General features: G+C 42.7%; 1 protein-coding gene across 4 annotated transcripts in view; it reads right to left on the bottom strand.

Moving 5' to 3' along the window:
- NRP1 (neuropilin 1) overlaps positions 1–15,836 on the bottom strand; it is a 136,717-nt gene that overhangs the window by 94,057 nt on the left and 26,824 nt on the right. The window lies entirely within an intron of this gene.

The following is a 15,836-nucleotide window of genomic DNA, read 5'->3' as shown; positions in this document are numbered from 1 at the left end:
GACCACTTCTCTAATTGCTCAAAGGTTGTCCAGACAACCTTCTTTTAGCAATTACGAGGTTGCTGAGCCCTTTGAAAAGCGTGTATGTATTTCAAAGGCTCTGTAACTGTTAGGGGCTTGGGGTAGTGTCTGTGTCACACAAGACTGGGTGGGTGGCTAGACTTCTGTTCCACACCCCACTCTGCCTTCCTTCTCCCTCCATTCCTACACTCTCCGGCCTCTGCCCTTCTTACTGATTTGGGACTTGGCAATCTTGACACAGGTTCTTGCCATGGGGATGACAAACTGGATTTGGAACAGGGACCCAGGGGCTGGAGAGAGGTGCAGGGCAGATGAAGGGCTGATCGGGGTCTCTTCGTGGAGGAGGCAGAGGGCCATGGAAATGCCTGGGTCACAATTTAACACAAACATTTTCCACATCCATTTTGAGGGTTGGCTTTCAGAAGCCAGAGAAAGAATTTAACTTATTCTGCTGATTTTTCTTTTACAAACTAGGCACACCAGCCAAGAACTCTAAATTCTGGGCTGAGAATGTTCCTATTTTTACAACTGTTAAATTTCTATATTGACTTTTCTCTTACTCCCTCCCTCCTCATACTACTATGTAATCTTATGCCAACTGATAGTCCCTTTAACATTTGTGTGTGTGTGTGTGTGTGTGTGTGTGTGTGTAATATAATATTATGGCTGTATGGTAAAAATGTCATTGATTCAGGATACTTTTCTTTTTTTTTTTTTTAAAGATTTTATTTATTTATTTGACAGAGAGAGAAATCACTTGTAGGCAGAGAGGCAGGCAGAGAGAGGGGGGGAAGCAGGCTCCCCGCTGAGCAGAGAGCCCGATGCGGGGCTCCATCCGAGGACCACAGGATCATGACCTGAGCCAAATGCAGAGGCTTAATCCACTGAGCCACCCAGGCGCCCCTCAGGATACTTTTGTTAATGACAGTTTGTAATAATTCTTCTTTCCAGACATAGGATAAATACCCATTTTCACTAATTAAGCACACATATAGCCTTCATAATGTTTTCCAACCTTAAAATAGGCTTTTGTAAATTTATAAGTCAAATGGCCTTTATATCGGTTACTTACTACTGAATGCCTCCCTAATTATTCACTGATGAACATACACTCCAGAAACACAGGTTAGCAGTTCAAATACTATCAAAGCAGAAATAATGTTGAGTTTGGGACTCATTAAAAATAATAACTTCAATTTGATGTTTTTCTAATTTTTCTTCTTTAAAAATCCAATGTCTTCAAAAATACTTTCCCCTTAATGGGTGACAGGCATGTTAAACACAGACTGTGTAAATGTTTGAACAGTAATAATATTGATCCGTTCAGTGGAAATGTTCTGTACAAATTTAGACCATTAGCAAAAGTTTTGATTTTTACTCCCATTACTCTTTGCAATTAAGGAAGAAAGTAATGTGTGGTACATGTATATAATTTTGGTGAAAAAATAATAGTTTATATTTATGTAGCTCTCTTTTCTGAAAAGCTGAGAGAGCTTTCAGACTTGGCATTGCTATGTAGGCTTGAAAGGAGAGAGTGAACAGGTAGTGTCCTATGAGACGTGAGCGCGTGTCTTTACTGGAACTGTGTTGACTCACGACTAGAAGAGCCCATCGAGTTTGTTAAGCCACTGGTGTCACAGGCCATTTTTTCCTGAACTGACTGATGAATTAGCTGCACTAACTCCTGAACTGTTCACCTAGAGTTACAAAGAAGTGCCTGGAATAGTTACAGGGATAAGTGGTGGGACAGACAGAGTCGCCTCCTCATCCTTGGTTTTGGACCTCGCTGTCAGTGACCCGGAAGTGAACCCATAGCATGGATGCCAGAGAGGAAGTAAAAGAAATAAAAGTCATAGCAGTTGAAGATAATTCGATGACATTTGTTTAGAAATGTGTTCCCTACTGCCTCTCAAACACGCTCTGCTCATTCAAGCTTCAGAGCTCAAGGTAGCGTTAAGCCGGGTTTTCCTAGGGCTGCAAACACCGTGGAACATTTCCTTCTTATTCTAATTGGACTCTTGAAAAACAGTGTATAGGGGCACCTGGGCGGCTTAGTCAGTTAGGTATCTGCTTTCGGCTCAGGTCATGATCCCAGAGCCCCACATCAGGCTCCCTGCTCAGCGAGGAGTCTATTCCTTCTGACACTCTCTCTCAAATAAATAAATACAATCTTTTTTTAAAAAAAAGAAAGAAAAACAGTGTTTAAATGTAGATAAAACAAATTTGGATAATGACCTTAAGAAAGGAAATAGATAAACCATGAATCCTAGTAGAGAAATGGCAGCGTAAAAAGGAAACTAGAACGGACGATTTGCAGTCAGATGCATGTCCAGGTATTAGCTGCGGGGTTCTCATTTGAAGGCACAAACAAAGGAGGCTCCCCCTGCGAGTCCTTTGGGTCTCTGCTCTGAGCCTCTGCCCCAGTCACCACCCCTGGGATGGTACCAGCTCTTCCAAAGATCAGAGACAGCTGCCCTGATGCTCCTCACCTAAGAATAACTACACAGAACTGTTCTGGCATCAAGTCTCTTAGAAGCTGCTCTCTTCTTATTTTTGCAGAACCAAATTCCATTCTTTCAAAGCCCAACTCAACATTCATCTCTTCTGGGGGGCTTTTCTTATACTCACTCACCTGTACGTGTTTCCCCCACCTGACTTTCTGGAGCCCTAACCTAGCCAGTATGGACCAGTTAATTATGTTTTCCCAGTGCTGCACTGAAATTATTGTTTTGGTGTTGCCAAGCCATAGTATTTTTTCCCTGATGGGGTCATCCTCCTCCTTCTCCTCCTCCTACCTTCTTTTTTTCTTAAATATTTTATTTATTTATTTGTTTGTTTGTTTAGAGAGCACACGGGAACAGGGGGAGAGGCAGACGGAGGGAGAGAGAATCTCCAGTGCTGAGTGTGGAGCCCGATGCGGGGCTTGAACTCACCATCCTGAAATCACGATCTGAGCCAAAATCAAGAGTCTGATGCTTAACTGACTAAACCACCGAGGCACCCCAATCATCCTTCTTGCAGGTAGAAAATATGTCTAAATATTTTCTTGGGCTTTCATGAGAATCAGAGACAAAACTACTCCCCTGAAAAAAGTTCATGCTTATGGAGAAAAAGAAACAAGAGAAGCCAGAACAAGCATCGCATAACTCAGGTAGTCACTGTTTAACAACAGTGACACTGAATCTTCTGCCTTGTTTACTAAGTGGTTCTGGAGGAAAACATCTTACCCTTACCCCTTCAGAAATTTTTTCTGCAACTGATATAAATCACTTTGGGGAAATTGCCAAGACACTGGGTGGTTCTGCTTTTGTTCCAATTACACGAAACCGTATTAAAATAGCCATCATGACAACAACACCTCTGCGGAAAAGCATACCAAATACTTAAGGGCATAGTCGCCTCTATCGTCCTGGGATTTGGGTACCTAACTCTTATTAGCGATAATAAGTATTACGTCTATAAATCCCTAGTCACTGTCAGTCCTGCTTCAGTTTCCACAGGTGGATGATAAGTTCTAATGAGGTCCATGTCTTCAAGATTTCTATTTAGAAAAGTAAACTGTTTAGGTCTCGACTTTTCTGGGATCTCTGGCAGTGTTACAGATAAGGGGGGTACAGATGTATTTCAAATTGTATGTGGTAATTCATGGTCTCTTCAGGGCATTTGCTCGGCATAAAGTCTCAATGCAACTGACATGAGTGTGTGCTAGAAACACACTCAAATGGTAAAATTTGCCTAATGAAGCTGCTAATTATTTTCTTCCCATTATGTTCCCTCCCTGCATTATCAGTCTTCTCTACTTTCTTCAATTAGGGGACAAGCAGCAAAAGGTTTCAGAGACTTTATCACCAATCTTCTAAGGGCACTACACACAACCCATTCTCTTCTCTTTAGTGCATGAGCAAAAAAATTCACTACCATTTGTACCTAAGGTCGGTATCTATGGAAGCCAACATTTTAGACTATTTTTTTCATCATTTGAATTTCAAATTCTGATCCTCAAATGCTTTTCACACACTTTAAATCCAGAGCCTAAGGAGAATAGCACGACCTGTTCTAATAATCTTTGTCTGTACTAAGGCTTAGAGATGTAAATTACAGGTTTTGTTCTTTTATTTCTCTTTTTAAAATATCTAACTAGCATTAAAATGGGATATAAGTCCAGCGGGCACTTTGCAAGTGAGAATGTATATAATGCTTCCGTGGGCTATGTTTATCAGTGCATACAACTGTGTAAGCTTGAGCATAAATACAAAAGATTGCATTCTTATCTAAGGACAATTAATTTACAAAATAAAAAGATTCCAGAGCTGTGCTGGTAGACACAAAACGTTGCCATTTGGAGTTGATTTTGTGTGCCTCTGACACCAAGAGGCTTTCTGATCCATAGCACTAGGGGATGACCGACAGCAGTGACTCCAAACCACAGGGCTGACAAGGGATTAATCCCGGTCCGGTCGTCAGATGATTAGCCCTCTCCGTGGGGTCACAACCTTGCCTGCCAGTAACTTGCACCCAGACTCCTTCAGGAAAGGTAAGAAAACCCGAACAAGCCATTTTTTTAGAGGCCAATTCGGTTGCAACTCCAAAGGCCAATTCGGTTGCAACTCTGCGCACGCCTTCTCAGAGGAGTCCGATTTCCAGTTTGTTAAATTAGTTTCCTATCAGTCAATACTTGTTTAAAAACATGTCATAAGTCTCTGTGGCTTGTGCATGCTTCAATTACCTCTGATTATTACATCAAGATTCACAAACAAGATAGCAGCGTCCCCCTATTTACTGCAAAATGCTATTGAAACCAACTGAAATTCAATTTCAGAACAGATTGCAAGAGCCCATCGGAACAGAGCAAGTGGAGAGGAGGTTGGGCCTCGAGGTGTGCACGGCCATTGTTAAAGGCGGGACAGCATCTCACCTAATAATTTAAACATGGTCTTGTGGCCTGACATTTTTAATGTTTCCTTGATTTCTTTCTTCAGGCTCTGTGTGTTCTTTGCCACTGTAGGATGCAGTGCGTTGCAGGTTACGGATTAAATACCAAGCCCTCTTCTGCCAGTAGCACTTTTAGAAGGGGAAAAAAGATTGGGTACTTTTATAAATAGTCACGCCATAGGTGTCCACAGAAAGCAATGTTTATTCAGGGCTTTTAAAAGCTGCCTGCTTTTTAGATACAAACCAATCCATAAAACTGCCAAGTTCAAATTTTCAGCTATTATCTGGGCAATACGTCTCAGGCACCTTGGTAGGCTGATTCGACATTTTTGTCGGCACACATTAAGAGCCCCGGCTTAACAAATGCAATCTGGTTCTAAAAATTAATTTAACTTACACAATTGCCCTGATATGCAGCCCAGGGTTCTCATTTACTTAGTGATTCATTGCATTTGGAATAAACTAGAGGGTTAAAGAATTCTGTGCTCGAGGCAGCTCTGACTCTGTAGAACAGAAACATACACATATTTCTTCCATCGTCTATTGCTTCAGGGCAAGAAAAAAGAAAGCCACTGTAATTTGGAGACAAGACTTTTCCAGACAACTGCGGACAACAGCAACCACAGCTAGCCACTGAACAGAGCTGTGTTGTGGAGACATGGAGTGCAGCAAGACGTTAGTGGGGGTGCGCAGAGTAGATGCAAACAGAATCTTCGAAAGAGTGGTGGCGTGAATTCTGGAGAAAACTCCAAGAGAGCTTGCAAACTCCTCTATAATAAACATTTAAAGCACAGGTCATAGAGTGTTTCCTGAAAGCAGGAAATCAATTAAATGGGGACAAAATTTAGAAGAATTTTATATATGTATCTACAGACACACATATATGACCTATATATTTATATATTATATTACATAAATTGTATATAATATATATTTATATGTATTAATAAATAAATATAAATCTTTTATTTATTCATATATAAATTTTGTGTATATTATATATAATATATAATAATATAAAATATATTTATTTATATATTTATATGTATTAATAAGTAAATATAAATCTTATATTTATTTATTTATATAAATATATATGTACAATTTATGTAATATAATATATAAATATAGGTCATATATGTGTGTGTGTATAACAAGAGAGAGGGGGAATGGAGAGAAGATTATATATATCTATTTTCAAGTGGAAATGACCTGCAAAATTGTCTGGTTTGATCTCCTTATTTTTAAATATGGAAACTGAGACAGAGGTGGAAAAAAGATCACAGAGTTAGTGTTACTGTCTAAAGGCTCAGGTCTTCTGATTCTCTATCTACTACTTTTCCACAGAGTTTCCAAATATGTTTCCCACTTGTACAGTTCAAGAATGTGAACTTTCTCTATAAATTTATTTCTGTCCCGATTTTTCTTGAAGAACAGAATTCTTCAGTTGTGGGCTCTCTTTTATCTGCAGCATATTTTCGAACACTAAGCAAAGTGACATGGAACACGACATCAAAAACTAATGATGTACTGTATGGTGACTAACGTAACATAATTAAAATAAAACAAAATCTCTATCCCCCAAAACTAAATATCTTAAGCATTCTGATGAGCTCAGTTAATATTTAATTATAAATAAAGGTAGAAAGAAAATTAAGTTTTTTATGCATGTGCCACTCTGCTGACTTTGACCCTGAACCTCAATGGGCAGAGAAAGGCATCTGAACATCTTAGAGGGAATGAACATCAAAAGGCTTGAGTTCATTTGTACAACCTAATCCAGTTCAGGCAGATGAGAGGATTTGTGTCTGTCCTGCCTTATTTATTTTTTTTAAAGACTTATTTACTTATTACTGAGACAGAGAGAAAGAGAAAAAGAGAGAGAGCGGGGGAGGGGCAGAGGGAGATCATCTCCAGCAGGCTCCATGCCCAATGCAGAGCCCAATGCAGGGCTCACCCTCAGGACACTGAGTCACGACCCGAGCCGAAATCAAGGGTCAGATGCTTAACCGACTGAGCCACCCAGGCACCCCATGTCTCTCCTACTTTAAAAACCTATTGAAGAAGGAAATCCCACAGCATCCCTAGTAACTTATTCCTGCATTCTGTAACCTCTACTTTGAAGAAAATTTTTGAAGACAGTTCCGATCTCTTTCGTTTCAGTTTCAGAACATTTCTTCTTTTTTCCGATTTATTTAAATATACACATGCACATATATTTAAATAACACATTCTATTTTTATACCAGAATACTTAGCTTCTCTGTTCCTTTTCAGACAAGATAAGAGACATTTGTAAAATATAAGCTTTAACACAGTAATCTGGACAGGGACTTTTCCAGGCTTTTCCTTCCCTGGAATGTTTTTGGCCCAGCCAATTTTGATTCTAACATCTTTAGTAGGTATCTTGGCTTCTAGTACAGAGGAAAACAGAAACAGTGTACTTCCTTAGAGGTTGACAACCTGTGTGGACTAACGGTGATGGCGTATTTAATCACACACAATATTTTTCATTGTGTTAGAAACAAAGAAAACTCATGAATGAGAATCACAGAAGGGAATTTGGACGGCATCTTCTCTGCCCCTAAATGTAGCAGATAAGGCAGCAGAGCCCCTGTGGACTACTCCAAGTCGTAGGACTCCCAGATAGCAACAGAATTGGACTTTGGATTCTCTCTCCTACATCCAGGGCTTCTATTAAAACACACTCACTTAGCACTCAGCAAAAGGGAAGACAGAAAGCGTATCTATTATCTTTGAAGGAAGAATGCTTGGCATCTGTTAACAGTGAACTTCAACACACGCATCCACACATGCGTGCACTCAAAATCCACCAAAATCCCTTAAAACATAGCTGATTTGTATAATAGGGATGTGACACTATTACCATGCTGTGGATTTATCCATTTTTGCATTACTATACGAATGAATGAATTTCACTCATTCATACCCAATGTGTATAGTCTTTTATCCATCCCAGTCATAGTGTGGATAATGTTCTTTCTTCAGGCAAACCAAGAGGTCATTAATACCAATTAAAGACATTCGTTACTTCATGTTAGCACTGAGCAATACCATAGTGAGCAAATTCAGCTAAGCGGAACTGTATATACAATCAGAGTGGGGTTTGCGACCTCAAGTTAAAATCGGTGCATTTCTTTCAATAGAAGATGTTGATCATTTACTGGTTTTTATGTATACGTGACGTTTAATGAAGTGGTGAGATTCCTACATTTTTTAAATGCTTCGGGTAAGCTCTTCGAATGTGAGAATTGTAACAAAGTACAACGTGACATCTGACTTCCTGCTAATGCATCTTCGTCCTCATTCTGAGGACTTCGTTCTGGGCCTTTGTTTCCTCATCTGAGACCTAAAGGGATTGCCCTAGAAGATCTCAGAAGTCCTTTCCATTAACAACCCACAAGGATTCAAAAATAGTCATGTTGGCTCTGGTTTTATTATAGCTCTGATCAAGGTCTAGAGCCTGTGACTTGCCCAGAAACCACCTCTACTATGTCAGATATGGGCAGTTGGACCTAAGGCCATTCCTTCTTCAAGTGCTGAACAATTACAAAAGAATTTTAAAAATTTATGTTTTCCTTCTGATGATTATCTTTTTTTAAAATTTATTTATTTGAGAGAGAGAATGAGAGAGAGCATGAGAGGGAAGAAGGTCAGAGGGAGAAGCAGACTCTCCATGGAGCTGGGAGCCTGACGTGGGACCAGATCCTGGGACTCTGGGATCATGACCCGAGCTGAAGGCAGCCGCTCAACCCACTGAGCCACCCAGGCACCCTGATGATTATCTTTTAAAAACTGCCCTGCAAACATGTTCTCAGTGGCCTAGATAACCACCAAATAAGACACACCACCATGTCTTTTGGTGGCCATGTGCGTATTTGTTTATGATTAAATGAGCACCAAGGATGGACCACATGAAGGCATTGCTCTCTGTGGGAAAGAAGCTTCCCATTCATTCAAATAGATACAAGTGGTGTGGATGGGTGAGTCATCCGTCACCTGGGAACACAAAAGTGACATAAACTGAACTTGAAAGCACTGGCACCCTGGCCATTGGCTATTCCCAGTTTCACTAGGAAACTCATAAGCAGTGGTTCATAAGTAGCAACTCTAGACATAAATAGGCAGTAAAGAACTTTTCATTACAAGGGTATTTGTTTTCTGATGTGATATTTTGAGCTACACCTTTAAATTAATGCATTGTTAATACATTATTACTTGAAACCACCATCAGTGGCTACAACAAATGAAATGATAAAAAATCTTGAAAAACCAGCAAAGACCATGATAATAGCTAAAAGGGTTGTCCATCATGCTGAAACTCAAGGAAACTAAGTTAATACTAAGTAAAGCATAAAATTGCAAACACAGCATACTATGATTATGTTATATAATGACAAGGATTTTGTTTCTGCCAATTCACATGATTCATCACATCAAATTGATGTTGTTATCTGAATGTTTTTATTTTGTTGTTATGTTGGGATCAGTGTGTAAACTGGCCTTCTTTTATTTATTCTCTGGGAATGCTAAACATAAATAAGGCATGGGTACTTTGTTCGTTCATACATATGTCATAAGAAATATAACAAAAATACAATTTTCAACACTAAAGGTTGGTGGGAATGCTCCTCTTGAAAGGGTGATCAGCATACTCCTAAGTTTGGGAAATACTTTCCTTTGAGCTTTATCCTCAGGCTTTTCAGTGAGGACAGGAACTGAAAGCCAGACAGGAAAGTCTGTTTGAAAGCAGGCTGCCCCCTGGTCCACTGACCTCTCCAGTTAGTCTGATTGTTCTGGAACTCTCTAGAGTCTCCTTTTCCCATTTAGTTACTTCAAGTGGACTTATGAAAAATGATGCTTTTCATCTTAATCCTGCTTCATATGCCCAAGCCAGCTCAGAGCCATCTGGAAACCGGCTTGCTCTTTGATGAGAAGGACAAGATGTTTCTGGACTGTCGGGGGCTGGCCTGGATGCAGACAGGAGAGCCGAGAAGGCTAATCTGGAGCAGTGACCACTCCAGGGGTGGCACAAGGGGTCTGTTCTTACTCTAGAGCTGGAGGGGTCGGATGGGAACCAGGCGATTTGGGAACAAGGCTACACACCAAGCTTGGTTTGGACAAGTCAGTCAGTTCCCTGGGAGGTGTCTACTGGGGCCACCAGAGCCCAGACAGGATTAGCATCTCAGTCCTAATAATCCAGTTTAAACAAGGAACACTTTTTCACTCAGTGCAACTTTATTCTACAAATGGATTATAAACTACAGATTGGAAGTCCACACAACCTTAAACACAAATCCAATACCGAACACTACTCTTAGTGGTGATTCCATACATCAGATGGCAAATTTAGTTGTAGCCACAGGCTGTGGGTCTTATTATAAGAAGCCGCACACTTTTAAGGGATGAATATTTCATCTATAGTCTGTGAATGAACAGTTTTCTCCAAGGATGTTCCTAGAAGCCATTTGCTATGAATTCCTCAGTTTCTTTAGATTTCATTTGAATAGAAATATGGATCCTGAAATATTTCTGGGGCCTCTGCAGCTTTTACTTCCAATCTTACATCTTATGTAGTCAAAGTATACCTTGTTCCAGAAAACCTACTTTTCCTTCAAACACTTTGGGTTTCAAGGTAGAGTTAACTGCCTTAAACTGCACAGTCCTGAGGGCAGACAGCGGGAGGGGGAAACAGAGGGCTGCCTGCTCGGTGAGCTACTGGTCTCCTCAGACGGCGGAGTTTGGTTTCATGGCTCTAGACAATTAGACTCTTGGACACTTCTCTAAGAAAAAACTCACAGAAATTACATTATTCTCTGAAAATGAGTACTACATTTTCCTATTAATAATATACTTATCGACTTCAGTTCACAGTGGACATTCAGTTCTATTACTCTTGGCAGGCGTTGAAGTGTATCTGTTTTTCTAGAGCCAAGCAGGTTTTCAAGATCTTGGGATCTCCTAGAAATATTTTTTCAGTTGGTGAAAGGGAACTGCAAGAGATCCTATTTTCAGCCCTTGTCCCGGGAGCAGCATGTGAATGTCACATTAGACTTACTTCTGCCCTGGCTGACCAGGCACTTACAGGCGGAGCCACCAGAGATGCGGGCAGCCCTCCTGCAGACTCTGCCTCACTGGGGCATGCTGCCCGGGCTGGAGGGAGTCTGGGGGATCGGAGGGAGCTGGCTGTGCTCCTTCTACACAGCCTCTGTCCATTCTCCACACTTGTCCTTCACCCTGGGAAAAAGCTGATGAATTTCCAACCTCGTACTTGAAGGGTCCACTTCACATCCTGACCTTATGTCATGCTGAATTGCCAAGATCCCAGTGCTTTTCAGTTACTGCCCAGGCAGGATATAAGCTCATCAGGACCGGTCATGCAGGCAGCGGGGGCGGGGCTCTGAGATCCGCTCTGGTCAGCCGGAAGGGAACATGGGGCCCCATGATTCCGTATCTGGTCGGGTATTGCAGACCATACGGTGGGCTGGCCTCAGAAGGACCGGCTTCAAAGTCTTCTTCTGCCACTTCAAGTTCTGTATTCTTAGCCAGAGCTTTTACCTTTTTTTATTCTTCATGTCTCTTTTGTGAAACGGGAATGACACTATCTTGCCGTGCGCTTGTGAGGATTAAAGATAGGCACCTACAGTCAGGCACACAGTAGACACCACGTGAACTGGGGCTGTTTGTATTACAGGTTGAGGCTGGAATGGTGCCAGAATGCCAACTCCACATTCTCCTCACTAATCAAAGCGGTCCTATCACCATTATTGCTCTTGTTCACAGCGTTTCCTCGTGCCAGCAACTTTTCTAGGGGCTTGCCCCCTACCATCTCACTGCATACTGCAATAACCCCACGAGGTACTATTTTTAGGTGCACTTTGTCCTTGAGAGAAATGAGACTTAAGGAGGTCACCCTGCCCAAAGTCACAGAGAAAGCTGCTGACCCTGGCTGATCCATGCTGAGCTCTTTCTAGAGGCTGAGCTGAACCTGCTCAGTCCTCCACCTTGCGCCTGCCCCTAGAGCCCTGCTTCCTCCCCCCCACTTGCTCGCCCAAGCAGGGGTCCATCTGCCCCGCAGGCTGGGTGCAGCACACAGGCCTGCGGGCCAGAGGCCTGGGTGTTGCTCACCCGGAGGGTCGGTCTCCCATCCTTGCTGGAGCACCATTCCCAGTCTCTTCGTTCCGGGTCCTAATTTCAGGTATTTTTTTAAAATGGCTGCAGGCAGCTGATTTCCAGGGGTGTGTTTGGTTTAAGCATCACAAAGGGATCCTGGTTGGCTCCATAGCCCCTATAGGCTTGTAGAGTCCTGACTTCCTCCTTTTCCTCATCCGTGCTCTGTGTTATTAAATGCTCTCTAATTACCTAAAGAATTACGTGAAAAGGGAAAGAGGACCTATGCGACTTGGGAAAGTCACTTGAGAAAGCTCACAATCTAAAAAATTTCCTGCTGTCTCCTACTTCCTACCAAATGCAGGTGAAGGACTTGACATGACTTTCAAGATGGCTGCCATCTCCACAGTCCCAGGGCTCCTGCACAGCTTGCCTTTCCTCTACCATGGGGACACCCTATGTCCATCTCAGTACTGAAATCTGTCCAATGATCAAATAATGTCACTCCCTTAAATTTGTTTTCACGAGGACAAGAAGATACCTTCTTCCTATTTTCATTGACCTACAGAGAATAAAACTTCTACCCATGTTGAGTGGCCACCCGGACTGAGGGTGATCATGTCAAGATGGCTCTGTCCAGAACAATGCCCATCTGTGTCAGGAAGACCTGTTTTCAGGTGCAGATCTGTCACTGCCTCTGGTGGGAACTCTGGGACTCCACTTCAGGCGGCGGCCAGGAGAAGATCTGAGAAGGGCTCCTACCTGCCGGCCTGGGCCCACTGAAGCAGGGGCGTGTGGCGGAAGGACGCCACAGGCAGCTCGGCCTGAGCGCCCGCGGCTTGCACACCCTCCCACGCCACTGACCACCCTCCTTTCTGCGGGGTGGCTGCCCCATTCTCTCTTCCACGTGAGCTGAACAAACCCAAAGCGGGCAAAACTTTCCACATCACAGAATACAAACGCTGTCTTATTTGAATCAGTAAAAGACACTGTCCCCATTCTCGCCGGGGTCCCGCCAGCAGTGGGAAGGAGCAGTCTATCAGGGACGTGTGTGGGGGGCACAACACTGGGAGGGCCGGAAAGCCTCTTTGTTTAGCAACTCTTTTTTTTTTTTTTTTTTTTTAAGATTTTATTTATTTATCAGAGAGAGAGAGGGGGAGAGAGAGAGCACAGGCAGACAGAATGGCAGGCAGAGGCAGAGGGAGAAGCAGGCTCCCTGCTGAGCAAGGAGCCCGACGTGAGACGTGATCCCAGGACGCTGGGATCACGACCTGAGCCGAAGGCAGCTGCTTAACCAACTGAGCCACCCAGGCGTCCCTTGTTTAGCAACTCTGTCCCGAGATTCCATTCAGGATTTTTCCTCTAGCCTGAAAGTTGGGGAGGTACACAGAGGGAGGCTGACCTTTGGAGTGGGATTTTCATAAAATAAATAAACTGGATGACAGCATATAAAAGTTACAAACCTCTTCAGAATGCCATATGTGAGCAACTTGTAAACAGTCCATAAATATCACCTGCTGGGTGCAAGTCAAGGAGGCTGATGCAGAATTCTGTACGAGCACATTTTCTGCACCAGGGAGCCATCTGGTAAGGACAATTTATTCTCTAGTTGGCATAGGACTACAATTATAAAACATGTTACTACCAACTTCTGTCTGGAAACACATGATGGTGGCTCACCCTGTAGTGTGGGTTGTAGAGCTGGGTGGGTGTGGCTTGTGGTCACGCGCAGGCTGCCTGGATCCTGCCAAGGGATCATACAATTAGAGAGGTGTTTTGTGGACATCCCCACTCATACGTGGAATTTCAATGGCCACCACCCCCACCGCCACTGCCACCACCACAGACACAGTTTTGGAAGCCAAAAGAATTGTTCCTTTCATAGTAATGTCTACATTTTCATAGTAATGTCTACATTTTCAGCCTTTTTTTTTTTTTAAACTCACGTACATCTATGTCATTCTTAGAGAACCGAATGTAGCAAATTCACAGAATGTAGTGAACAGCGACCTCCTCCTTTACACCCGTCTTTTCTTTTCAGTCTCCCAGTTATTTATTCTAGAATAATTAACCCTATGCAGGATAATGAGGTCTTTCCCAAATTCCACTTCACACAGAAATTAATAATAATAAAAAGAATGCAGTTTGGTTGTCTTTTCTCCCAAACTTAGCACAGAATCTGCATGAAGGGGGAGAAAAATCAGATTTCTCCAAAGTGGAGAATAACGTGACAAAGAAAACCAACCGAAGTAAAGGTGGGCTAGGGGTTGTTTTATTACAAACACGCACAGAATCTACAGACATATTTTAATGCCATTATCCCCTTCCTACCTCACACAATCTCTTCCAATTATACTTTTAATCAAGAGTTCCCTCTTATGTTGCTACTTCCTGCCCTTCTGGGTTCCTGTGATATGTAGTTTCCATCCTGGTCTCATCCTGTTTGCCCCTTTGCGTAAAAGCTAAGGAGCCTGGCCCATAACCTGCCAAGGGTTTTCAAAGGGCCCAAAAGTCTGTAAACAGGAAAGATTTCCTCTGAGGCGGAGGGCCCCTCCTTGATCAAAAGATAGCTTTGGGGTGAGGACTTCCCCCTAGTTTTTAGCCATTAACACTTTGCAGATCAGACGTTCTCTTGGAGGACCCATTGCTACCATCCATGGCGGAGGAGCCGGCGTCTTGCCAGGAGGGCAAGGGCCCCGCTGAAATTACAGGAAGGGTAAGTTGCAGGGGCTCCGTCTGTTAATGAGGAGGTGGGGCCAGGAGAAAAGCAAAGGTTTCCTCTGAGCCAGGGCCCAGACTTGGAGCCCCCTCCTGGTTGAGTCCACTTCAAAAGTGTTTTTGAGACATGGGAGCACAGTCAATGACTTAAAGGTTGGAGACCTCATTCCATGCAAAAATTCCAGATTTGTTGATTTGTCGAGGAAGCTTTATTACTTTATAGTCATAGCCCCCATTTCCAAAGTTGCAATTTCATTACAATCTACCAGTTTCAGGCAAAATGGGTCCCTCCACGCTGGTGATATTTTGCATTCCTTTCTAGTTAATCACACCTGTGTGAGAACCTCATTATGTAAGAGTGAAGGAGAGAGAAAGCAATCAACGCTCTCAGTTATCTTCTTTCTAAATTGGGCAAATAGATCAAAGTGTACCCAAACAAACAAACATTTTTAGGAGACCTTCCTTCTTGTATTGGTCTTATCTATAGAACTCATTCTTCTTTTTAATTACCTGACAAGGAAAACAGGCGCTTTGAATGCTTATCGCACATTCCCATGTAACACTCGGCTGGCACTTACTTACAGACGGCCTTGTTTCCTTCGCTATCTCATTACTGGGATAAACCCCATCTTCCCAAAGAGAAGATCAACTTGTAAATCCCAAGGGACGAGTCCCAGGGTACAGTTCTTTGTCTCTCCCTTCCAGGCGTCACAAGTACTACAGATCAGTAACAATTTCACGTTTAAATGCTGCCTCCTTTCATTTCCAGTTGACAATGATTGGGATGATTGGGGCTTTCTTTGATGATAATAGGGTAATGAAGTGACAGGGCCAATCCTTGTGGGCCTGGGGAGGGATATTCAGTTTCCTCTCTAAATGAGGGGTTGGTCATGTGAAATGTGGCGGAAGTGGCAGGAGAAAAAAGGGAAGCTTTGCCCACACAACCAAACTGGGTAGCAACTTGGAAACCATCTCGTTTCCACACCCGTTACAGCATTTGCCATCTGAGACTACAGAATATCCGTTTACCAGTTC

The sequence above is a fragment of the Mustela putorius genome, unplaced genomic scaffold (assembly GCF_011764305.1).
Source record: "Mustela putorius furo isolate JIRA1106 unplaced genomic scaffold, ASM1176430v1.1 tig00003913_pilon_pilon_pilon, whole genome shotgun sequence".
NCBI classification, from domain to species: Eukaryota; Metazoa; Chordata; class Mammalia; order Carnivora; family Mustelidae; genus Mustela; species Mustela putorius.
This window is presented reverse-complemented; position numbering and strand designations above follow the sequence as displayed.